General features: G+C 34.4%; 1 pseudogene; it reads left to right on the plus strand.

Annotated features, from left to right (window-relative positions):
* The first annotated feature begins 937 nt into the window (after nt 1-937).
* LOC133077020 (methylmalonic aciduria and homocystinuria type D homolog, mitochondrial-like) lies at nt 938-3478 on the plus strand (annotated as a pseudogene).
* The last annotated feature ends 23089 nt before the right edge of the window (nt 3479-26567 follow it).

Genomic DNA, 26567 nt, shown 5'->3' on the forward strand with positions numbered 1-26567 from the left:
ATAGAAAACACATTTATGGTTACCAAAGTGGGGAGAGAGAGGGAAAGGGACAACTTAGGAGTATGGGATTAGCAGATACAAACTACTATATGTAAAATAGATAAGCAACAAGGATTTACTCTATAGCACAGTGAATTATATTCAGTATCTTGTAGTAACCTGTAATGAAATGTAATCTGCAAATAAATAAATAAATAAATAACTGAATCACTGTGCTATATACCTTAAACTAACAAAATATTGTAAATCAACTATACTTCAATAAAAAAAAGTCATGGGAATTATCTATCACAATCAATGTAAATTCTTCCCAGAGGGAGATTATGTTATCCAAGGCCTCAATCATTCCTACAATGTTGGGCCATAATGTCCCACCAAGATTAAAAATAACTAGTACTGCAATGGAACTACAGACATAAATAAAAATAGCAAAAATAATAAAAATAGATGAATAACATGGGAAAATGCAATACTGGAATTATCAGACTGACATTAAAATAGCTCTGATCATTTTGTCAAAGGATATAAAGGACAACTTTGTGTATTCAAGAAAAAATCTGAACTAAAAATAAAAAATTATAACTGAACCTAAGAACTCAAAGGATATATTTCTGTTTAAATTAGTACAATAAAAATAAACTAGTGAACAAGACTAGGTCAGAATGAAATATCTAGACTAATGCAATAAGAAAAATAAGTGCAAGACACAGAAAACAAAGTAACAGAAAATATTCAGGAGAAGGCCTTATATACACATAATGATGTGCAAGAAGAGGAGAGAATGGGGCAAAAGTCAAGTTTGAAGAAGTATTATCTGAGAAAGTTAAAAAAACAATGAACAACATGAAGCCACAGATTCAAAAATCAGTGAGAACCTCCTCCCTCCCCCAAAATAAGTCTTCAGACAAAGAAAAAGCATTTTAATGGCAGGTTCGAGATGTGGGAACAAAGTACAATAAATATGATAAGTATATGGATGTACCTAAATTAATTTTGACTGAACAGAACCACAATTCATTATATAAGTCATGGACCCATGTGTGATATAGTTTGTGAAGATTTATATAATGAGCAGAGGACAGGTGCTTACGTACTGTTTATTGTACAGTCGGTGCATGTGAGAAATCTTCACAGTTTCCAGGTACCATCTCTTTCTGTGGAAGTCCAGGAATCATCTCTTTGTTTTCTTTACTGTCAAATGCCCCACTCTTGTCTAAATTCAGTTGCATCCCTCCTGGCTAATTTTGTAGGTTGTAACACAAGAAAAGGTGCAACACCATTATTACTTGCAATACTATGGCTCCTTGTGACCTATTTGTACTAAAACAATGTAAACTTTCCTGCATGTATATTTCCTTAATACTAATTATTTAATACTGGTTACATTGTTACTCATGATACTATGTCATTTATGGTTCTGCCAGGGAACACTGCCTTTCAATAACTCTCCCAAAGATTATCACTGAGCTTGTTTAACGTTGATCACAAATGCAAGGTTCATCCAGAAGGAAAACCTAAATGATATTCTGTTTTCTGTTTATATTAAATTTACGGTTTGAAATTTATAGGATAGAAATAGAATCCACTATTCTGCTACCTTGTAAGATAGAAATATTGTCTTTCTTCAGACAAAGGGCATGGATGTTTTTGCCCATTATAAAAGGTCTGTATCCTTGTGCGTGCAGGTGTCATCTGCTCTTCTTTGCACAACTGGTAGAAATTGGAGATCAGTCAGGGAACTGATATAAATATGTGTATACTCATGCTGCCTGCTCTGCTATGAGTAACAAAGATTTTATTTTTTCATAACCAAATGTATGATTTATTTTCAGAGAAAAATAATTAAAACCGAGGTTTTTCCAATTAAGGGGAAAAATAACAATATGAGATCATACCCTGATTACATGTTAGTTACCACATTCTCTATAATGTGGATGTGCTCAAGATGTATTTAATGATAATATGAATGAGCATTTGAAATTTAAAAATCACAAACCACTTGCCAATATTGTAAATTCATAAATGTTGAAATAAATACCTACAAGGAAGTAAATTTTAAAAACTGAAGCCTTTGAAAATGTTTATAGATCATCCCAAATGTTACAAATAGCAGAGCAAATAAGTTGACATTATTGCTAGTTTTCATTTAATTTTTTCATAATATGGCTGTCTGGTGTTGCATTAGTAAAGATACTTCCTACAACCACATGGGTACCCCAGAGACTGATGAATCAGTTTACAGCAGTGAAGATCATCAATAGAGGATCCTAAATGTCGATAGCATTCATCTGTCTTTTGGAGGTAACACCTCACACCAACCAGAATGGACATTTTCAAAAATCTACAAACAATAAATGCTGGAGAGGGAGTGAAGAAGAAGGAACCCTCTTACACACTGTTGGTGGGAAAGTAAATTGATACAGCCACTATGGAGAACAGTATGGAGGTTCCTTAAAAAACTAAAAATAGAACTATCATATGACCCAGCAATCCCACTCCTGGTCATATACCCAGAGAAACCAAAATTCCAAAAGATACATGCACCCCAGTGTTCATTGCAGCACTATTTACAATAACCAGGACATGGAAGCAACCTAAATGTCCATCAACAGAGGAATGGATAAAGAAGATGTGGTACATATATACAATGGAATATTACTCAGCCATAAAAAGGAATGAAACTGTGCCATTTGCAGAGATGTGGATGGACCTAGAGACTGTCATAAAGAGTGAAGTGCTCTCTAACAGAGCCAGACTGGTTTCCTATCTCCCAGGATTTTGCTCTTTAGTTAAAAGGGTTGTCAATCCCAAAGCCTTTTCAGCTGCAGGATCTTCAGGTTCTGATGAGTCTCATGTGGCCACTGCACCTACAGATATCTATCAAACAGTTTTGCCTGATGAAACTATGGGACCATTTGGACCTCAGGATCAGAGATTCCAGGTTCCTGAGAACATAGGTTTTGATTGTCACCTCAATGGGACTGCACCACAGAAGAAAAGCCAGGTTCATAAAACTTTACCTGATGTTCTAGCAGAACCTTTATCCAGTGAAAGACATGAGTTTGTTATGGCACAATATGTGAATGAATTTCAGGGTAATGGTGCACCTTTGAGCAATAAATTAACAGTGCAGAAACTTACTTTGAAAGTGCCAGAGTAGAGTGTGCAATCCAAACATGTCTGGAATTGCTGTGAAGAGATTTTGAACCACTATTTCCAGAAGTAGCCACCAACAAACTAATGATTTTGACTGTAACACAGAAAACTAAGAATGATATGACTGGAGTGAGGAGGTAGAAAATGAAAGAGAAATGCTCTTAGAAAAGTTCATCAACAGTGCTAAGGAAATTGCTGTGTGTAAGGCTACTTGGCTGACTTTATTGACCCATTATCTGGTTTGTCATTTTTTGGACCATATACAAAGACTTTTATCTCTGACCCAGGCATCTTATTTTATTTTCTACAATCCTTGAAATAGTAAAAGACTAACTTATTAGCTTGAAAGTATTAGAATAAAATGTTGACCCTTCTCAGATCTTGACAGTCTTCTTTTGAACTCTTTCGGCTATCACTGCATTCCTAGAATGAAATCTCTTTAAATATTGATGACACCATTGCTTTCCACCTTACCACCAACCAGTACGGAGGACTGGCAAAGGAACAATGGACTTAGGGAGGAGTGGGCCTCTTGGTACAATAATTGTGCTTTTAATTTTTAGTAAATTTTACAATCAACTCATGAGAGCACAATAGCTTGGAGACAAGAGAAGAAATTGATCAGAAGAGTCTGCTGACATTGCCAAGTGACATTCTTAAAGACTGTCAGAAGATATAGAATGGCCACTCTTAACTGAATGTCTGACCTGTGGTGCAGAGTATGAAGAGAGTGTGAGGTGACCACCCTGTGTTTCACTGCTGGGGTCCACAGGGTAAAGAATGCATGCACTCTTTCAGGAGGTCTAAACCAGTGGTTGCACTGGGGTCTAAGCATAGATAGGCCAGAGCTGATAAATGGGTCCTCACACACAGCTCAAGAGCAAAGCTGCCTTCAATCCTCCAGCCTAGGGTTCTAGCACTGGTAGTCCAGAATCCTGAGGGCATCCTGTGTTTTATGTGAGTGTCATCAAAAATCAGTGTATCATAGTAGTGTCGCAGCCCAAAGTCCCATGATTTTCAGAAAGAAATAGCACATCATCTGGCAAGAATGACCTACACTCCAGGCTACCCTGTGCCAATCCTTGTAGACATGAATCCTGAAACTTTAGGACATCTGATTGACCCTAGGCACAGATTTAGATGAGAAAGAATCCTGAAGATGAAAAATTGGGACCTGTGTCCACTTGAGACCTGGTCCTAGCTTGAAGTTCTCCACCTGGGAGGCATTGCCAGATCAGGTAAGTCCTAGGCAGAGGAAAAGAACTTAGACACCAAAGCTCATTGAGGGACAGGGCCAAGGCAAGAGCCTCACTTTCCTGGGTCTAAGAGCAATAATATGAGAAAGCTAAATCTTCATCTTCTATAATGTGAAGTACTAAGATGACAATTAAAACTAAAAGAAAAAAAAAATACCTAGCAATAGCATGTTATTTAAAAATATTAGGTAAATAACATAACAATCAACTAAATGGCATTCAAAGTAGTTGCTTCTTGGGAGTAGGAATTGGAAAAGAAGATATAGGCTATAGAATGTTCCTTTTCATAAGTTTAGTTTAGATTTGGTTTTTACTTTTTATATACATTTTATCAAAAAATCAATGCAAAAGTTTCAATGTTCACATAAATATAATCTTAATTAATAATTGGTGGCATTTCTTAATCATAAGAGGAGAAATGTTTTTTGCCTTCCTTGTTTATCTTATTTTTGAAAGGGAAAAAATAAAATGATTCTGAGATAGTATGTGCATCTGTATTTTGAAAAGGAAGGACAGATTATAAAAGTTCTTATAAAGTCCATACCAAAGATGAAATAACCCTGATTTCAGAAACAATTGAAATATGTTCAGATTTCATCATGTCCAAATGTAAGATGACTCTAGCAATTATAAAGTAATAATTAATAGGCCAATAATCAAGAGATGTACAAGTGGTAAGAAAACAGAGAGGAGAGTCAAAAAAAAAAAAAAATTCCAAGTTTGTAATATCCTGAAACAGGAGTGTAGGCTTATTTTAGGAGTAATACAAGCTCTAACTGAGATGGAACTTTTAATGTAAGCTGGAAGAGCTAGGGAAAATCTCAGGATAAAGTAGAAGTTTTGAAAAGGATAAGATGTATCATACTTTAAAATGTATTTTTTGTTATTCAAAAAGGTCATTTTATTTGTGAAACATTCGTACAATTGGTCTTCTCAATATCTTTCTTAGTTTTTATGCTCCATAAAATCTCTGCCATATTTAATACTATTGTTTATTCCAATCTCTTAAAGCTCTGGCTTTGGTAAGAATGTATTATTTTGTACTTCTCCCACTTTTTTTTTGCCAACTTTAATCTTGTTTTCATTACTAGACTCTAAATGTCCTATTTTTATTTTGTTTTCTTCTTTACACATTTTTTGCTTCAGTGATCTCATCCTTTCTCTTTTTTAATGATCATCACTTCTAGGCAGATGACTCCTATATGTATATTTAAAACCTGACTAAAATCCCTAGTACAGAGAAGTGTTCAATAATATTGCAGAATAAATAAAAATTTTAATGAATACAAATTAGTGAAGTCTATGGGTATTAGGGCTAATTCAAAATGTAGCATTGATGCCATAGGTAGAATTTATTCTGAGTGAATCATTTTCTTCTGATCTCAAAAGCTCATATTTTAAACAGACAGATTGTTATCTGTGACTTTATGCTTGTCAACATCACTTCCTCTGATTTTGGGGGCATGGTTGTTATAAAAATTAATTTGGTTCATAATTAACTATTACTGGGAAAATGAATAATAGAAAGAATATAGATATTTCCCTGGAGTGTTTATCAGGCTAAGAGATTTTTATTGCTTAAATTATCTGACCTGTACAAAAAAATGAAAGATAGGTATTTCTAACTTCATTTTTTTAATATGTGAAAACCAGATACTTAAAGAGGAATTACTTGTCAAAAGTTGCAAAATTTTTCAGTGACAAAGACAAGGATGAAGGCCACTGTTAAGTTTTCATTTTTAACTATATCATACTTCTTCCTCTGAGCTAAAAAGATCAAGTTTCAAAAAGGGAATTGCATGAATAATGTACCAATTATCATTTTAAACTGTGAAATTTAATTACCTAATGTAATTAAAGGCATATATTAATTTGGCCAATTTTTATTCTTGTAATTAATGGCAAATTAGGTATTTAATGTATAATTATGTGAAAATTACTAACCTCATTCTTCAATGTCTTTTCTTTTGGGAAAATCTCTGAATATTGATTAACCAAACATATCAGTGAAATCTGCAACAGAAAATGAAAAGACAATAACACTTGTATAAAAGTTTATAATTAAACCACAGTCTAGTTGTTGAGCTCTGGAAGCTGCTAAAAAGGAATGCATTCATCAGGATAGGTTAATATCTATAACATACAATTGCAACTTCACAGTAGCTTCACTAATGTTACAAGGTAGATTAAAAAGAATTTCAGCTCCTTGCAGTCAAGGACAAGATACTATCCATCTTCTGGCACCACCATCCTCTAAGATTAACCATAAAGTGGAAGAGAAAACAGCAGGCAAATAGCAGTCCATGTATCAGTGGAGGAAATGGGTTTGATCAAGCGCCAGCAGTCTCTGGCAGTCTACTCTGGGGCAACCACATATACACCTCATTCTTTATTCCATCTGTAGAGTGCATTCACCCCTCCACAAGGGAGAAAACCTGAAATACCACCATTTAATAGCTGCATTCAGCCGTGGTCCAAGATCTCTAGGAAAATGTGCAGTACTTTTTACTACTAAGTCAGAATGCAATTCTTCTTGGTGTGATCAACCTATGATCTAAAACGCCCCCTCCCATCAATTCTCACTAATATACTATGGTAAATAGGGATAGGACAACTGATAAAAACTTACAATTAGAGAGAAGTCATGGGGAAGATTTTCAGCAGTTCGGTAGAATTGCCAGGATCTTGAGGGGTGAGCACTGGGTCCCTGAACTGGCAGTGGGGGATATTTTCTGATTAGTTCTGTTTCTAATCTTTGAAAGGAACATTTTTCCATTTTTTTCATGAACGCTAGCACTGATATTTAGGAAAAGCAGTGAGTCTTCTTTGACCACATTTGAAATTGTTCTTGGATGATGTCAATTTTTTTAAAATAGTTAGAATTTTAGCAACAGGACTCATAGTTCCTTTGAGAATATAATTCCTCCTGCCGCAGAACTTAATGGGCTTCTGATCTACTCTCAATCAGTTCTCGGCACCAATAACCATACATAAATACTTCCATAGCCATAATACTTAAATCTGCATCACTTCTTTGCATCCTTGCCCAAGATTTATCTCTATTAACTTAATAGCTGCTACCTTGGGGCTTTATAGTTTGAGTGGAAAACTAAAAATCTGGATTTTAATATGCTTTTGCTGTTTTCTCAAATGTATTTCCCTTTTCTTTTGCTTAAACGCATACACTTTTCTAAGACTTCAAGGCCACAAATCCCCAGACTACTTTCTACTTTGGTTTCCTTTCTCTTTCTTATTGCACTGTGTCTAACAGTCTCTGAACTTACCTCCTTCTTGCCAAGTATAGCTAATAATTGTCAACACAAACTAAGGTTTTAATTCTTTCAACCACTTCCCCTAGAGCTCTTGGCATGGACTTTCTTCCAGGCTGTTGCAGGTGATGGTGTCATGAAAAGTTTTGCCCCAATGTAACATGGGTTATCAATTTTCCAGCTTTGAAAATCAGTTTCTCCTCTGTCCAGTCTCTGATCACAAAGTGGATGTCACGTAGTCAACATTTTTGTTCAGTAGGACACTATTCCTGGTATCAAAACTATCTGTTGGGGTATGTTAAAAATGTTTAAAACAACCCCCAAATCTCAATGGCTTAACTTAGTCATTTGCTCATGAAACAAACCACTGTGATTGGCACGGGGGCTCTGTTCCTGTAGTCTTTTAGATATTCCAGGTCCTTCTATACGGTGGGACCTCTATCTTTAGTACATGATGCTCAATATCATTATGGGATGTGAAGAGAGAAAGGGAATAGTGTACAGCAGGTTTTCAGGGGCCCAGGCCTGGATTCATTTTTGCTAACATTTCATTGACCAGTACTCAGTCCTATGACCTTGATCTTATTTAGGAAGAATGGGCAATGCAACTGATCTCTGTGCATTGGACGAAAAAGAAAAAAAAACAAAACAAAAGGGTATTAGTGAACAATAGCAGTCATTCCCATGAAGGAATCTTAGACTATGTTTCATGTTAGTTATCCGAAAGTCATTTGGTGACTTCAGTAGATAAAAGGAAGCAAAATCAGTAATTTTATGTTATGGGTTGTTTTTGGCCATTTTTCTAAACTTCTTTACTTAGAGTTTTTATAAAGTAAGCATTCTTCCCAGCTTGCATTTTCTTATTGGGCAGTTTAGTGAAGCATGTTCCTGATTATACAGAGACCCTCTGGAATTTGGGTCAGGGTACTCTGGCATTCTGTAGGACTGCTCTCTTTCCAGTGTTACCTGTGTGACCTGTCTTTTCTAGGGTTATATATCTGAGTAAAAGGCACAACCATCCATTCAAATTCCCAAGAGAAAATTAAGATTTCTTTTCTTAGCTCTTTCTGCTCATATATACCAAATCTTATTAATTACTAGGTCCTTGTTATTGTACCTCACTAATTGCTCTTGAAATGACTGACGTTTCTTATCCTCACTGCTACATCCTCCTAACTGGTCTCTTCAGCTTCTACTCTTTAGCAAATATGCAAATAAGATCACAAAGCTCCTCAAATTGCTCATGTTAACCTCAAGATAAAGTATATACTATTTAGCACAGCATTCACATTATTGTTATGTGTCCAGACCCCAGTGCCCTCTTCCTTATCTATTATCATGCCCCAAATTATATTCCAACCTCTGGCTATTGCTCCTGGAGGCTGACTTTTCCATCTCTCTTTCTTTTTATGCCCATAGTGCTATTTGTTTCCCCATATTTCTACACTGTATTTTCCTTGTCTTCTTGTTTGTCTCCTCAATAAAACCTGCCAGATCCTTGAGGACAACAGCAGTGTTTTATGTATCCTTTCATTGTAAGTCCTTAATATATTCCCAGGCACACTGTAGGCACTCAATACTCTTTGCTGGATAATTGAATGGAACCTCACCCTCATGATTCATCCAAGTGGTGCAGGGAGCTGTGGACATCTCTCTAACACAGGCCTCTTTATAAACATCCTCAAAATACACTGGATACACTGTTGCCTTATGCACATAGCCCAAAAACAAGATTTAAGTACTTCAGAACCTCAAGGGTGTTTTGAAGTATATATTTGGACATCATACTAGAAAGTGTCTATATTAGTGTGTAAAAAAAGCCGCTGAAATAGAAACTTCACCGCAGAACCTGTTAGCAGCAGAGAGATATCTTTGTCTGTTTTTTGTTGAAGAAGAGGGGAGTGAAATGAGAGGGCTCCAATACCTGGAAAGAGCAAAGATGTCTCTACCTTCCTTTCTTCTCTTCTACCTAAAAATTATTAGGGCAACTTTAGAGGTTAGTGAACATGCGGAAGATGTAATCATGGGTAATACAAGTGGTAGGTATGAGCATGTAACTTGCCTTTCTAGAAGAGAGGTATCTTGCTAAGGAAACATCATAGCAAAAAATAAAATAGCAATGGTTCTGAGGTTAGTTCTCAAGATTCTTTCTGGCTGGGCTTGTTTCTTGCAAGTTCCTGAAACCAGGCGTACTATCAACACACGCCATGAGAGCAAAACAACACAAAGCCAAAGCACAAATTCAAGTTCAGTGAGTCTTAAGGTGACTCAGAATCAGTGTATTAAAATAAGTATAACAGCTGATTTTAATGTAATTGATTAAAAGTTTATTTTAAGTATATGGTTGTCATATATACAGCATAAGAATGGAGTTAGACTGGTGGGATTGAAATATCTTAATTACTAATTTCTTTTTCTTTGGGAAAATACATATATTTCCACACCTTAAATGTCCTTTTAGGCTTACTTTTATTTGTGGCTTGAAAGTATTCTAAGTAAATTGGTTACAAACACTTTATGAGCAACTGTATGCACATTATGCTTCCTCCTCAACAAATCCAGTTTACCTATTTCTCGCCAAGAGAGTGATCTGCTGGGTGAAGTAAGACAAGTTCCTCATTTCACTTGGCCAGAAGATTTAGATTTTGTCTCTTAATGAAGATTAAGAAAGGGTCATTATTATAGCAAATAAAATATCTCCTGGTCCACGAAGGCCAGCTTCAGAGGAGCAAAACTAAGTAGGGCCAACTAATACTATCTTCTCTATCAACCGATATAGGGTACCTTACACTTCTTATCAGCCAGGAATTCTGAGATACTGATTATGATTTGCCTTTTTTTTTCTTACGTTACCTTTATCTGAATGGAACAATTCAATCATTCTATTTCTCCTTTTTAATAGGAGAGTGGACAAAAGGAGCAAAATATGCCCCTCCCCATCTTTTTCCTGTTTCACACAGAAAATTGTGCATATTCATCAAAATATTCTTTTTCAGAGTCTCAAATTAAGGTGTGAATCACCAAGACAAGGATCCATTAGTTATCAAATACCAAATTATAATTATTTTTTGATTCCTCTCCCTTAAATGAGTTCAAATGGGATAATAAATTAACAAGTGCCTGAATTAAGACGTAGTTAATTATCAGGTAACAAATTTGCAGATTACCCTTGGTAAATATTTACTGATGAAATAAACACTAGAGAAATGAGTGTGGATTTGGAGTCAATTCCTTTATTCACAATTTCATCTTCTTTGAGTTAAACAAAAAGGAATTTTAAGGTTTACTTATTGGCACATGAGTTCCAAGAAGTTAAGTTAAATTTCAATATTTTTTCCTGATCCCTAGGAAAGCTCTGAATAATGCATACAATAAAATAAGGGTAAAGTGAATGAATGTTCACAGGTTTGTTTTTCTGCTTCATTCACTTATTTATTAAACATTTCTTGAGCACTTGCTGTGTGACAAACTCTATGCCAGATTTAGTGGTACAGAGAGGAATTAGGTATGGACTTACCCTCAAGAGGTTTTAATTCAGTGAATATTCACTCTAAAACAGTGAACAAGATGAAGCTAAGCAGGTAATACAAGAAGCTCTTTTGAATTCCTTCTTGTTCCAGGTCCTACAGTGAGGTTTTATTACATTTTTAATTGAATTTTTAATCAAGATAACTATAGATTCACACACAGTTGTAAAAAATAATACAGAGAGATCTCTTGCACAAATTGCCCAATTTCTCCAAAGGTAATATTTTACATATCTGTAATATAATATCACAATCAGTATACAGACATAAATACAAACCAACAATGTTATTCAGATTTCCCCAGTTTCACTTGCAATCATGTGCATGTTAATTAAATTCCATAGAATTGAATCACATGTTTAGGTTCATGTATTCACTGTTAGAGTCAATATTCTAAACAGTGGTAACATCACAGGATCCTTCCTGTTGCCCTTTTGTAACTACTTCCACCTCCCAACCATGTACCACATCCTTAATTCCTAGCAACCACAAATTTGTTTACGATGTCTACAATTTTGTCATTACAAATGACACTGTAGTTATATAGAAAGGCTTAATATCAGGTAGAGTGAGTCCCTCCACCTTATTCCTCTTTGTCAAAACTGATTTAACTATATTATGGCCTGTGCTTTTCTATGTAAATTTTGAAATAAGCTTACACATGTCGATGAAAAAATCTTATGAGGGTATTGGTAGAAATTGCATTAGACACATAGATCAATTGACATGTTTACTATGTTGAAACTTCCAATCCATGGCCACAATGTGTCCCTCCATTTATTTAGGTTTCTTGTATTTCTTTCATCTCCATTTTGTAATTTTCAGCATGCAGAGAGATTCTTAAATATTTTGCTAAGTGAATACCTAAGTATTTTATTTTATTGGAGTGATAGCAAATAACATTTTGTTTTAAAAATTCTTAGTTCATTCTTAGTAGGTAAAAATTCAATTGATATTTGTGTGTTGATTTTATATCCCAAAACCCTGCTAAACTCACTTATTAAAAGTTCTAGGATAATTTTTGCAATTTTTTTGTGGATTTTCTGCATACTCAATCATGTCATTTTCAAATGCAGAGTTTAATTTCTTCCTTTTCAATCTGTATGCCTTTTATTTTATTTTTGTCCTACCAAAGTGGATAAAAGTTTGAATAAAAGTGATGAGAGTGGACATTCTTAGTTTATTCCTGATCTTAGGAGGAAAGCATGCAAAACTTTACCATTAAACATGTTATTAGCAGCAGGATTTTTTAAATGTTTTTTATTGAATTTAGGTAATTCCCTTCTATTGGTAATTGCCAAGTTTTTGGTTTTTTTTTTTTTTTAATGAAGGGTGTTGGAATTTGTCAAATGTTTTTCTATATCAATTAATAAAATCATATGATCTTTCTTCTTTGTCTTATTGATACAATAGATTATGTTTGATTTTTGAACGTTGAATAAGCATTGCATTTCTGATCATCTGTATTATTCTCTTTTATACATTGCTGGATTCTGCTTGCTAGTATTTTGTTGAGGATTTTGCATATAAATTCATAAGAGATATTGGTCTGTGTTGTTTTTTTTTTTTTTTTTGTACTGCTTTTGTCTGGTTTTAGTATAACAGTAATACTGACCTCAGAAAATGAACTGGGAAGTTTTCCATCCTCTTCTATTTTCTTGAAGAGATCACATACAATTATTGTATTGATAATTTCTGTTTTAAATGTTTGGTAGTTTTGGCCAGTAAAACCAACTGAATCTGGGATTTATTTTTAGGAGTATTTAAATTAAAGATTAAAATTTTTAATGGTTATAGGGCTACTTATATTGCCTATATCATCTTTATTGAATTTGGTAGTTTGTGGATTTTGAGGAAATAATCATTTTTTCCTAAGCTGTCAAATTTATGAGTATAAAATTGTTCCCAGTATTCCTTCACTATCTGTTTAATGGCTGCAGGATTTGTAGTTATATCTTCTATTTCACTCAATACTGGTGATCTACATCACTCTTAATATCACATCTTCTGTTTATTATTGTCTGTCTTGACAGGGTCTTGTCAATTTTATTGATTTTTTTCTAAAAGAACTAGCTTTTTGTTTTTACCAATTTTTCTATTTTCTTATTTTTAATTTTCTTTTTAATCTTTATTATTTCCTTTTTCTGCTTGCCTTGGATTTATTTTGCTCTTCCTTTTCTATTTTTTTAAGGTTGAAACTTAGATTATTGATTTAAAATATTTGTTTCTAATGTAAGCATTTATTGCTATAGATTTCCCTCTTTAGAACTACTTTAGCTGCATTACACATTACTTTTTATTTTCTTTTTTGTTCAATTTATGTGGTTTTAAATTTCCTTTGAAACTTTTCTTTACAAATTGACTAGTAGTGTACTGTTTAATTTCTAACTGTCTTGAGATTCTCCTATTGTATTCTGTCATTTATTTCTAGTTTGATTTTGTTACTGCCACAGAACTTACATTTAAATTAATTATGGATATGTGAGCACTTAAGTCTGCCATTTTATTGTTTAATTTTTATTTGTTTTATGTGGCCTCATTCTCTATTTTTCTTTTCTTGTCTTTCTATAGTTATTTGATCTTTTCTAGAATTCTATCTATGTTTATAGTGTTTCTGATGTCTCTCATTGTATAGATTATATAGTGAATGCTCTGATTATCACAGTATACATATATGACATATAGTCACTGATTTATATTAACTTTTTACCACTTTGAAGATGCATGGAACTCTCACTTCCATCTATGCCCTTTAACATCTTCCTTTTTAAATATCATTATTTTGAGTATCGATGGTCTAATTTTTTTCAATCATCCAATATAATTTATGAAACATGTGGAAAAGAACAGTCTATTTTAGGTTCTTTTGATATTTCTTTCATCAACAGAAAGAACTACAGACTATAAATAGGCAAAAAGACAGTTTATCTGGATTCTTAGAATTTCAATTTGAGGGTTATAGATTATGGAGAAACCCAGAACAGTATCCTACCAGAGGAAGATGGGTAGAGGGTTTTATGGGAAAAGTGGAAAGTTAATGCAGCTTTATGCAAGTTGCTTACCGAGAATTTGGATTGGAGGGTAAAATTGTTCTATATATACAATTGAGTTATGGAATGCATCTCATCGTTACTATGTTTTCTTTAGTCCAGAAAAATTCCAGTTCTCAGCATTATTTTTCCTTTTGGCAACTCAGCAACCTTTCAGCAGTTTTAATTTAGAATGTTTAGCAAAAGTTCAGCACAAGCAGCAACATTGGAGGTCCTTAGGTCACATCTCAGTCATTCCTGACATAGTTCTTTTCACAACTTCTCCCTTTATGATGTTCTAAGATTTTTCTTAAATCATTACTTTTTGTTTGAAGAACTTCCTTCAGCCAATCTTTAAAGATAGATAGGTCTGCTAGTGACAAATTATTTTAGTTTTTCTTCATATGAGAAAGACTCTTCATTAATGGATATAGATTTTGTGATTGACAGTTTTTTTTTTTTTTCAACACTTGAAAGATAGTGTGCCACTTCTTTCTGACCTCCATGATTTCTGATGAGAAAACAACTGTCATCACAAATTGTATTCTCCTATAAGGATAGCATTATTTCTCTTTGGCTGCTTTCAAGTTTTTTTGTTTGTCTTTAATTTTTTAAAGTGCAAGATATATCTTGGCATAGATTTATTTGGGTTTATCTTGTGTGAGATTTGCTCAGTTTCTTAGATCTTTGGGTTTGTGACTGTCAGCGAATTTGTTAAGTTTACAGCCATTATTTCTTCAATAATGAAGAAAATTCAGCCTCACTCTTTTACTTCTTTTTTATGGGATTCTCATCATAGAACTGTTAGGACTTTTGTTCTTTTTACATCCCTGAGACTCTTCATTTTTTTTTCAGTCTATTTACTCTTTGTTATTACAGTTGGGTGAATTGCATTGTCTAATGTCATGTTTCTGACATCTCCTCTCTACTAGCAAGCCCACCCAGTGAGATCTTATTTATTTTAGTTTTCAGTAGTATAATTTCCACTTAGTACCTTATTACAGCTTCTCTTTCTTTGCTGAGTGTTCCTCTGGCTGCTTATTTTTGGCAGGGTCTCAACTATCCCACTTATCAGTGTCAGGTTTCTTGAGGTTGCCAGGGGAATTCCTACTCTGTTAAGCGGAAGAATTATCTTATATGGGCTGTCTTCTACTGCTAAGTTTGGGACCAGGGAAGGCTGGATCTGCAAGCCCTTCTTCTGTAAGGTGGAAGAATGTAAGACCTCCTGCTCTTGTGCTGTTTCCCTGGTCCTGGATCCCCAAATCAGTTTGCCTTCCTCTTACTATCTTTCACAGTTCTCTTTTTGTTGCCATTTGCACCACATTCAGAGTTTATACTTCTGCTTAGTTTGAATTAGCAGGGGAAAGTGGGTCTATGTTATTTTGTCTGGACTAGACATTTTCATTATATTTTAAAAACTGTCTAAATTACAAACTTCAGATATACTTATATCTGAATATAAACCTTGAGGTATATTTTAAGCCTGAATGCAAATATCACTTTATCCACACTTCTGCTCCAATCTCATAGCAGAAAAAAAAAAAATACATATAGAAAATATATTTATATTCTTCCAGTCAATCAGTATTTTGTAAGTAATTTAGTTCTTTTTTCCATGGGTAATTTATTTTTTAAATGAACAAACAAATAAATTACTGGTTATATTTCAGGACATTATACTTTCAGGGTAAGTTGATACAATGCTGATTATGTTTTTAATACTAATGTAATTCCATTATAAAACAAAAACCTACTAATTGTTATAAAATTTGTGATACTAACTTCTGGTGGAAAGAAAAAAAAATAAGTCTGTCCATAGGTAAATTGGGAGAGCATTTCCATTGGTGAAAACAAAAACTGAATTTAAAACAACTTTTAAAAGGATAGAAATATAGCAAAAATTGCTAGAGAGGAAGAAATTTAACACTGGGCTTAAATTTACAATTTGTACAATTTGTACTGAGTTTAAATTTAAGTTAGTGCAATTTGGAATTGTACTAGTTAGTTAGATGACTCTGCTTAAGTTCCACCTTCTTTTTGCCCTGCTCAGAGTCTGCATGCATAATGATGAAGGTGATCTAGGTTTCTAAGGTGAAGTAGACACTATAACCCTAAAACATGGTCTTATTTTCACATTAGACCTAATTTAGCCATTCTCTCTTATTCTCATAGACTCTTTCACAACCTTATTAAAGCATTCATTGAGTTGCACTTAAGATTTTGTTTTATTTCTGTGTTTATTTAGAAGTCTGTCTTTCCCACTAGCATAGGGGTTCTTAAGAGCTAGGGTGAATCACCTTTGTGTCCTACATCACTATCATTTTGCACAGTGCCTTATATATAAAACCTGCTCAATGAATGTTTGCTGAATTAACACATATGGAATTTCATCAGAGACAAAGAGGGAAAAGTAAAATTAGCCAGTATTTAATAAACAAATCCTATAGCAATACTTTATTATTTGCATATCCCTCTTTTTTTAGAATCAGATTTTAGCTCAAATTGAGATTTGAGATATGAAATGTCTACTCTCACCATAAAAATTAATTACTGATGATGAATTGATGAGGAAGCATGTGTTCCTGACCAAAACCAAACTGGTTGAATAGAACCTATCATTTGGCATTTAGGAAAAAAAGAGAAAGAACTAAATCTAACTACCACCTTAATACATGTTTACAAAATTATACTCTGAGAATAACTACTGTCTCATGATTTTCTTCCAAAGAATATTTTGGTATTTAAATAAATCTGGAGGTGTTGAATGTACCCTGAATTTAGATGCCCCTGGAATATATACTAGAAACAGCTGCTTCAGAAAAACTAAAGACATGGAGAACTCATTCTTCATAACCCAACAGATGAAAAGCTGGCAAGTGAGTAGTAGATAGTAGTAGATTGTTTATCATCAATAAACAGTTGATGACATAAGATAAAGAAAGAGAAAAATGCCATCTTTTTCATACTATCCCTCCCCACATTTTTGTGTTACTTTTTTTAGCTAACCTTGGTAGTGGTCAATTTGGTTATAACTTTAGGAAAATGAAGTGGCAGCATGCAGCAAATTAGCTCTGGAATCCCTAAAACTGATAAATATTTTACAGGTAAAGTTTTGGAAATTGCTAAATGTCAAACAGTAAGAGTTAGTTTTTTTGTTTTTTTTTAAAGAGACTGTATTTATTCTTCTAATAGTAATCTTAAATACTAAAGATTTTTTATACTTATCCTGAGAGGAATAGAATCATAGAAACTAAGCATGAATAAATCTCAGATTATTCTCAGTTCAGGAAAAATGAACTGCTCTTGACAAAAATAATAAGTGCTATAGAAATATCCTTAAGTTTGTTTAAGCTTTAAACTCAAGAAAAGCAGAACATTTGTCTTTAAGTGGGAATCTATTATTTAAACAGTTAAGTTTGTAGTTGGGTGATTTTTAACAGCATCTCCTGATTGTTATTTATTACAGCTGCAAGATCTGGCAAAAGCTCTTAGGGCATGAAATATGATATAAGCCTGACAATATGTAATTTATATAGAAAATACTTCTGGAGAAAACAAGTAGATGGATGTTTATAGAAGTGATCTTGTGTGACAGCAATATATCTTGAAATATTTGAGATTCATAGCAATTTTCTTCTCATTTCAAATACTCCATTTTTACTCTACTGCTTGTTTTTTAAAAACCATCAAGGTTTTCTGTGCTTGAAAAAGTGAAAGGCTACTAATGTGAAACTGCAATACTGCACAAAATATTATTTATAGGCAAACAAATGTTATCAGTAAAGTATGGTACCAACAAAAATAATGCCCAAATGAAATTTTGCTTCTCTGTTGTGAGATGAAAGCTCCAAGTGAATTCTAGAGAAATATGACTAATTTACAATAAGAATGGATACACTAATCAAGGTGTAATTAACTAAAATTTGAACCAAGTGATGTGGAAAGAACTCAGGTACTCTATAAGAACAAAACCCTGTTACATAACTTACTGAATTAATATGTTTCCCTGAAATATAAGGAGAATATTTTATCTTTAAGAAACATATAGTTTTGGGACCCCATGGAACTAGAGAGTTAGCACCGCATGCAGCACCTTTGACTGTATCTCTATCTTCTGTCAGGAGCCTTTTCAAAAACAGCATGTAGCAAGACTTTCAAGATGGCAGAGGAGTAAGACTTGGAGATCACATTCCTCCCCACAAATACATCAGAAATGCATCTACATGTGGAACAACTCCTACAGAACACCTACTGAATGCTGGCAGAAGACCTCAGACTTCCCAAAAGGCAAGAAAATGCCCATGTACTTGGCCGTGGTGCTGACAGGGTCTTGGTGCTCTGGCCAGGTGTCAGGCCTGTGCCTCTGAGGCGTGAGAGCCGAGTTCAGGATATTGATCCACCAGAGACTTCCTGGCTCCATGTAATATCAAATGGCAAAAGATCTCCCAGAGATCTACACCTCAATGCTAAGACCTAGCTCCAATCAACAACCAGCAACTTACAGTGCTGGACAACCTATGCCAAACAACTAGAAAGACAGGAACACAACCCCACCCATTAGCAGAAAGGCTACCTATAAATCATAATAAGGTCACAGACACCCCAAAACACACAACTGGATGCAGTCCTGCCCACCAGAAAGACAAGATCCAGCCTCATCCACCAGAACACAGGCACAAGCCCCCTCCACCAGGAAGCCTACAAAACCCACTGAATCAACCTTAGCCACTAGAGGCAGACACCAAAAACAACAGGAATTACTAACCTGCAGCATACGAAAAGGAGACCCCAAACGCAATAAGCTAAGCAAAATGAGAAGACAGAGAAACACACAGCAGATGAAGGATCAAGTTAAAAAACCTACCAGACCAAACAAATGAAGAGGAAATAGGCAGTCTACCTGAAAAAGAATTCAGAGTTATGATAGTAAAGATGATCCAAAATCTTGGAACTAGAATGGAGAAAATACAAGAAACGTTTAACAAAGAACTAGAAGAACTAAAGAGCAAATGAACAATGATGAACAACACAATAAATGAAATTAAAATTTCTTTAGAAGGAATCCATAGCAGAATAAATGGAGAAGAAGAACGGATAAGTGACTTGGAAGATAAAAGGATGGAAATAACTACTGCAGAGCAGAATAAAGCAAAAAGAATGAGAAGAATTGAGGACATTCTCAGAGACCTCTGGGACAACATTAAATGCACTAACATTCGAACTATAGGGGTCTCAGAAGAAGTAGAGAAAAAGAAAGGGACTAAGAAAATATTTGAAGCGATTATAGTTGAAAACTTCCTTAATATGGGAAAGGAAATAGTCAATCAATTCCAAGAAGCACAGAGAGTCCCATACAGGATAAATCCAAGGAGAAACACGCCAAGAAACATATTAGTCAAACTATCAAAAATTAAATACAAAGAAAAAATATTAAAAGCAGCAAGGAAAAAAAAAAACAAAAAACAAAAAAAACAAATAACATACAAGGGACTCCCCATAAGGTTAACAGCTGAACTTTCAGCAGAAACTCTGCAAACCAGAAGGGAGTGGCAGGACATATTTAAAGTGATGAAAGGGAAAAACCTACAACAAAGATTACTCTACCCAGCAAAAATGTCATTCAGATTCAACAGAGAAATTAAAACCTTTACAGACAACCAAAAGCTACGAGCATTCAGCACCACCAAACCAGCTTTACAACAAATGCTAAAGGAACTTCACCAGGCAGGAAACACAAGAGAAGGAAAAGACCTACAATAACAAACTCAAAAAATTAAGAAAATGGTAATAGGAACATACATATCAATAATTACCTTAAATGTAAATGGATTAAATGCTCCAACCAAAAGACATAGACTGACTGAATGGATACAAAAGAAGACCTGTATATATGCTGTCTACACGAGACCCACTTTAGACCTAGGGACACATACAGACTGAAAGTTAGGGGATGGAAAGAAGATGTTCCATGCAAATGGAAATCAAAAGCAAGCTGGAGTAGCAATTCTCATATCAGACAAAATAGACTTTAAAAAAAAGGCTATCACAAGAGACAAAGAAGGACACTGCATAATGATCAAGGGATCAATCCAAGAAAAAGATATAACAATTGTAAATATTTATGCACCCAACATAGGTGCACCTCAATACAAATGGCATGCTAACAGCCATAAAAGGGGAAATTGAAAGTAACACAATCATACTAGGGAACTTTAACACCACACTTTCACCAATGGACAGATCATCCAAAATGCAAATAAATAAGGAAACACAAGCTTTAAATGATACATTAAACAAGGTGGACTTAATTGATATTTATAGGACATTCCATTAAAAACAACAGAATACACTTTCCTCTCAAGTGCTCTTTAAATATTCTCCAGGATAGATCATACCTTGGGTCACAAATCAACTCTTGATAAATTTAAGAAAATTGAAATCATATCAAGTACCTTTGCTTACCACAGCACTATGAGACTAGATATGAATTACAGGAAAAAATCTGTAAATATACAAACACATGAAAGCTAAACAATACACTACTAAATAACCAAGACATCACTGAAGAAATCAAAAAGGAAATAAAAAGAATACTTAGAAACAACTGACAATGAAAACACGACGACCCAAAACCTATGGGATGCAGCAAAAGCAGTTCTAAGAGGGAATTTTATACCACTACAATCCTACATCAAGAAACAAGAAACATCTCAAACAAACAACTTAACCTTCCACCTAAAGCAATTAGAGAAAGAAGAGCAAAAACACCCCAAAGTTAGGAGAAGGAAAGAAATCATAAAGATCAGATCAGAAATAAATGAAAAAGAAATGAAGGAAAAAATAGCAAAGATTAATAAAACTAACAGCTGGTTCTTTGTGAAAATAGACAAAATTGATAAACCATTAGCTAGACTCGTCAAGAAAAAAAGGAAGAAGACTCAAATTAATAGAATTAGAAATGAAAAAGGAGAAGTAACAACTGACACTTCAGAAATACAAACGATCATGAGAGATTACTACAAGCAACTATATGACAATAAAATGGACACCGTGGAAGAAATGGACAAATTCTTAGAAAAGCACAACCTTCCAAGACTGAACCAGGAAGAAATAGAAAATATAAACAGACCAATCACAAGCACTGAAATTGAGACTGTGATTAACAATCTTCCAACAAACAAAAGCCCAGAACCAGATGGCTTCACAGGAGAATTCTTTCAAACATTTAGAGAATAGCTAACACCTATTCTTTTCAAACTCTTCCAAAATACAGCAGCAGGAGGAACATTCTGAAACTCATTTTATGAGGCCACCACCACTCTGATACCAAAACCAGAAAAAGATATCACAAAGATAGAAAATTACAGGCCAATATCACTGATTAACATAGATGTAAAAAGCCTCAACAAAATACTAGCAAACAGAATCCAACAGCACATAAAAGGATCATACACCATGATCAAGTGGGGTTTATCCCAGGAATGCAAGGATTCTTCAATATAAACAAATCAATCAATGTGATACACCATATTAAAAAATTGAAGGAGAAAAACCATATGATCATCTCAATAGATGCAGAAAAAGCTTACAACAAATTCAACACCCATTTATGATAAAAACCCTCCAGAAAGTAGTCATAGAGGGAACTTACCTCAACCTAATAAAGGCCATATATGACAAATCCACAGCCAACATAGTTCTCAATGGTGAAAAACTGAAACCATTTCCACTAAGATCAGGAACAAGACAAGGATGTCCACTCTCATCAGTATTCTTCCACAGAGTATTGGAAGTTTTAGCCACAGCAATCAGAGAAGAAAAAGAAATAAAAGGAATCCAAATCGGAAAAGAAGAAATAAAGCTCTCCCTGTTGGCAGATGACATGATACTATACATAGAGAATCCTAAAGTTGCTACCAAAAAGCTACTAGAGTTAGTCAATGGATTTGGTAAAGTAGCAGGATAAAAAATTTATGCACAGAAATCTCTTGCATTCCTATACCTACTGATGAAAAATCTGAAAGAGAAATTAAGGAAACACTCCCATGTACCATTGTAACAAAAAGCATAAAATACCTGGGAATAAAACTACCTAAGGAGAAAAATGACCTGTATGCAGAAAACTATAAGACACTGATGAAAGAAATTAAAGATGATACAAAAAGATGGAGAGATATACCATGGTCTTGGATTGGAAGAATCAACATTGTGAAAATGACCATTATATGCAAAGCAATCTACAGATTCAATGCAATCCCTGTAAAACTACCAATGACATTTTTCACAGAACTAGAACAAAAAATGTCACAGTTTGTATGGAAACACAAAAGACCCTGAATAACCAAAGCAATCTTGAGAAAGAAAAACGAAGCTGAAGGAATCAGGCTCCCTGACTTTAAACTATACTACAAAGCTACAGTAATCAAGACAGTATGGCACTTGCACAAAAACAGGAATATAGATCAGTGGAACAGGATAGAAAGCCCAGAGATAAACCCATGCACATGTGGTCACCTTATTTTCTATAAAGGAGGCAAGAATATACAATGGAGAAAAGACAGCCTCCTCATTAAGTGGTGCTGGGAAATTTGGACACCTACATGTAAAAGAATGAAATTAGAACACTCCTTAACACCATACACAAAAATAAACTCAAAATGGATTAAAGACCCAAATGTAAGGCCAGACACTATAAAACTCTTAGAGGAAAACATAGGCAGACACTCTGTGACAAAAATCATAGCAAGATCCTTTTTGACCCACCTCCTAGAGAAATGGAAATAAAAACAAAAAGAAGCAAATGGGCCCTAATGAAACTTAAAAGCTTTTGCACAGCAAAGGAAACCATAAACAAGACCAAAAGACAACTCTAAGAATAGGAGAAAATATTTGCAAATGAAGCAACTGACAAAGGATTAGTCTCCAAAATTTACAAGCAGCTCATGCAGCTCAATAACAAAAAAACAAACAACCCAATCCAAAAATGGGCAGTAGACCTAAATAGACATTTCTCCAAAGAAGATATACAGATTGCCAACAAACACATGAAAGAATGTTGAACATCATTAATCATTAGAGAAATGCAAATCAAAACTACAATGAGATATCATCTCACACCAGTCAGAATGGCCATCATCAAAAAATCTAGAAATGATAAATGCTGGAGAGGGTGTGGAGAAAATGGAACGCTCTTGCACTGTTGGTGGGAATGTAAATTGATACAGCCACTATGGAGAACAGTATGGAAGTTCCTTAAAAAACTAAAAATAGAACTACCATACGACCCAGCAATCCCACTACTGGGCATATACCCTGAGAAAAGCATAATTCAAAAAGTGTCATGTATCACAATGTTCATTGCAGCACTATTTACAATAACCAGGACATGGAAACAACCTAAGTGTTCGTTGACAGATGATTGGATAAAGAAGATGTGGCACATATATACAATGGAATATTACTCAGCCATAAAAAGAAACGAAATTGAGTTATTTGTAGTGAGGTGGATGGACCTAGAGTCTGTCATACAGAGTGAAGTAAGTTAGAAAGAGAAAAAAAAATATTGTATGCTAACAGATATATATGGAACCTAAAAAAAAAAAAAAAAAAAGGTTCTGAAGAACCTAGGGACAGGACAGGAAGAAAGATACAGACGTAGAGAATGGACTTGAGGACACGGGGAAGGGGAAGGGTAAGCTGGGACGAAGTGAGAGAGTGGCATGAACATATATACACTACCAAATGTAAAATAGATAGCTAGTGGGAAGCAGCCACATAGCACAGGGAGATCAGCTCAGTGCTTTGTGACCACCTAGAGGGGTGGGATATGGAGGGTGGGAGAGAGATGTAAGAAGGAAGAGATATGGGGATATATGTATATGTATTGCTGATTCATTTTGTTATGAAGCAGAAACTAACACACCATTGTAAAGCAATTATACTCCAATAAAGATGTTAAAAAAAAAAAGAAACATTTAGTTTTAAAACAAGCTTGCATTTCTTTGGAATTAAATTGTTCAAATTCACTAAGTTGTTCTTTTGGTAGTTTTATCTAATATCTTTCTAAGAATTGTGAAAACCACAGACCTGAAAGCCATCCTAGAGGCCTCTTAAGCTATTCTTTTTCCTCAATTGTGGTTAAACGTGATGGTGGTGACTGACATTGATGGATGTAATAAGAAAAGTTCTCTGAGAATTCTTCCTGCATTTAATATTTAGTTATTACTGATGTTATTTTCCATTACATTACATAGCATCATTTTCATTAAAAAACATGGGAATTTATTTCTTTAAGAATCAAAAATAGTTTTTTTTTTTTCTGCTGAGAAACTTATTTTGTTTTTATACTTTCAATTCTGTGGATGAAACAGGTATAAAGTGCCTTTGAAATCCCAAAGAAATAGCAAGGATAGGTACTCTGTAAAAATATAGAATGGCTAAAAATGGTAAATTCAGCTAAAATGCAAGAGAAACATCTCTGTCAAATGTAAGGTGAAAGAAATGCAAAATAGTGAGGAGGTAAATCCACAACCCTGCTTGGCTCAAGATTAGGTAGTTTGGTCTCCGTGTAATTATGCTAGATGGGGGATAGGTCCCAGCGCACTACTGAAGAAAAGAAGCTGAAAAAAGTTATTGCCTTCGATAAGTAACTGCCAAACTGCAATGACACAGATATGATTTTACAATGAATAATTGAGCCAGGTCACCCACTGGCTCAGGCTCTTTATTGCAATATCACAACATCAACTGTGGCCTGAGTCCCAAAGTGCTTTTATAAGATGTGGTTCTGGTCTTAAACTGGGAGCCCTAACAGCTGGGCAGAAGGAACTGTAAATCCATAATACAAGATAATACTGGAAAATTAGGTTAATGATAGAGACTTTTACACAGAATTAGCCACAGTACTCTAGCCGCCTAACAACAATAATAACAAATAAGAGTAACAATTAAAATTACAATAATTATGAGTTGTTAAAAGCACAGGACTGTGTTATATTAATCTGGAAATAAAGATATTCATAAGGGAATCCAAATCTGCTTTATTTTTATTTTTATAGGAACACTTTTGGTTCATTTCATTTTCAGGTAGTATTACATGAACTGTTATCCCAGGATGGAATATTAAAGTTAAGGATTTCTTAAGTGGAATCGCTCCTTGTATGGCAAGATCCAAATTGTGACTCTGGCAATGGATGGATGTAGCAGAATGAAAGTGAAATCTGCTAACAGTAATTAGGTCAAGGAGTAAGGAGGCTAGGCTGTTGGATGCATTATCTATGACGATGATGGATTTGCTCATGATGATGACAGAAATGTGGATGAAGAGGGAAACAATAAATGAGGCACCAATTTTTCAATGACTAAGCTTTAATAACCTCGAGGTCAGAATATGACAGTGACAAAAAGGGGAAAAACCAAGTATTTTATGGTTTCTAAATCAAATAACACTATTATTAATCGTATTCAATCATGTAGTTATTCATTTACTCAAATTATTTAGTGGGAATCCTCTAAGAGTGGTTTTCTTTTCTATGTTTGCCTCCTCTGTAGACCATTTCTTTTATATTGCAGCAATTCCTTTGTCATCTTCTATGCTTGTCAGAGTGCCCTAGAATTTATTTGTGTCTCCTCTAATCTTTACCATTTACACTCACCTCTGTTGTAATCACTTATTAACATGTGTGTAAATGCTATCTCTTCACTGACATCTCATTCCCCTGAAATTCAGACTTATGGATCCATCTGGTTATTTGGCATTAAAACTTATTGTTATTTAGATGCTTATTAATAATATTTAAGAGAAATCTCAACATTATCTGTACTCCTGGTCAACCCCTCAAAACGCCCTTCTTCAGTCTTCTCCATACTGATAGATAGCAATTCCATTCTTGGAGTTGTTAACACTAAACACTTTGACACTATTATTAATCTTATTTACCTTCTTTTCCCGTAAATCCACATCTGATCATTAGCAATCTGACCTCTTCTCACCATCTCTCTGATCCAAGCTAACATTTTCTCTTGTCTGGATCATTGTAGTAGCCTCTTAATTGGTTTCCCTACTTCTGTATTTGCTGCCTTCATTCTATTCTTAACAAAAAAGTAGAGTAATCCTGGCACTATATGGGTCCAGTCATTTCATTTACCTTCTTCAATACCTCCAATGGCTTTTCATCTCATCAATGTAAACCCTAAACTTTGTAAAATGACATCTAACATCTTAAACCATCTCTTTAGACAACCACGGCCATGTGTACATTTTGGGTCTCACCTTTTTGCACTCTCCTCTTTTGTTGTTCTATCCAGTCAAGAAGGCCTTCTTCTGTAATA

The sequence above is a fragment of the Eubalaena glacialis genome, chromosome 17 (genome assembly GCF_028564815.1).
Source record: "Eubalaena glacialis isolate mEubGla1 chromosome 17, mEubGla1.1.hap2.+ XY, whole genome shotgun sequence".
In the NCBI taxonomy this organism is placed as follows: Eukaryota; Metazoa; Chordata; class Mammalia; order Artiodactyla; family Balaenidae; genus Eubalaena; species Eubalaena glacialis.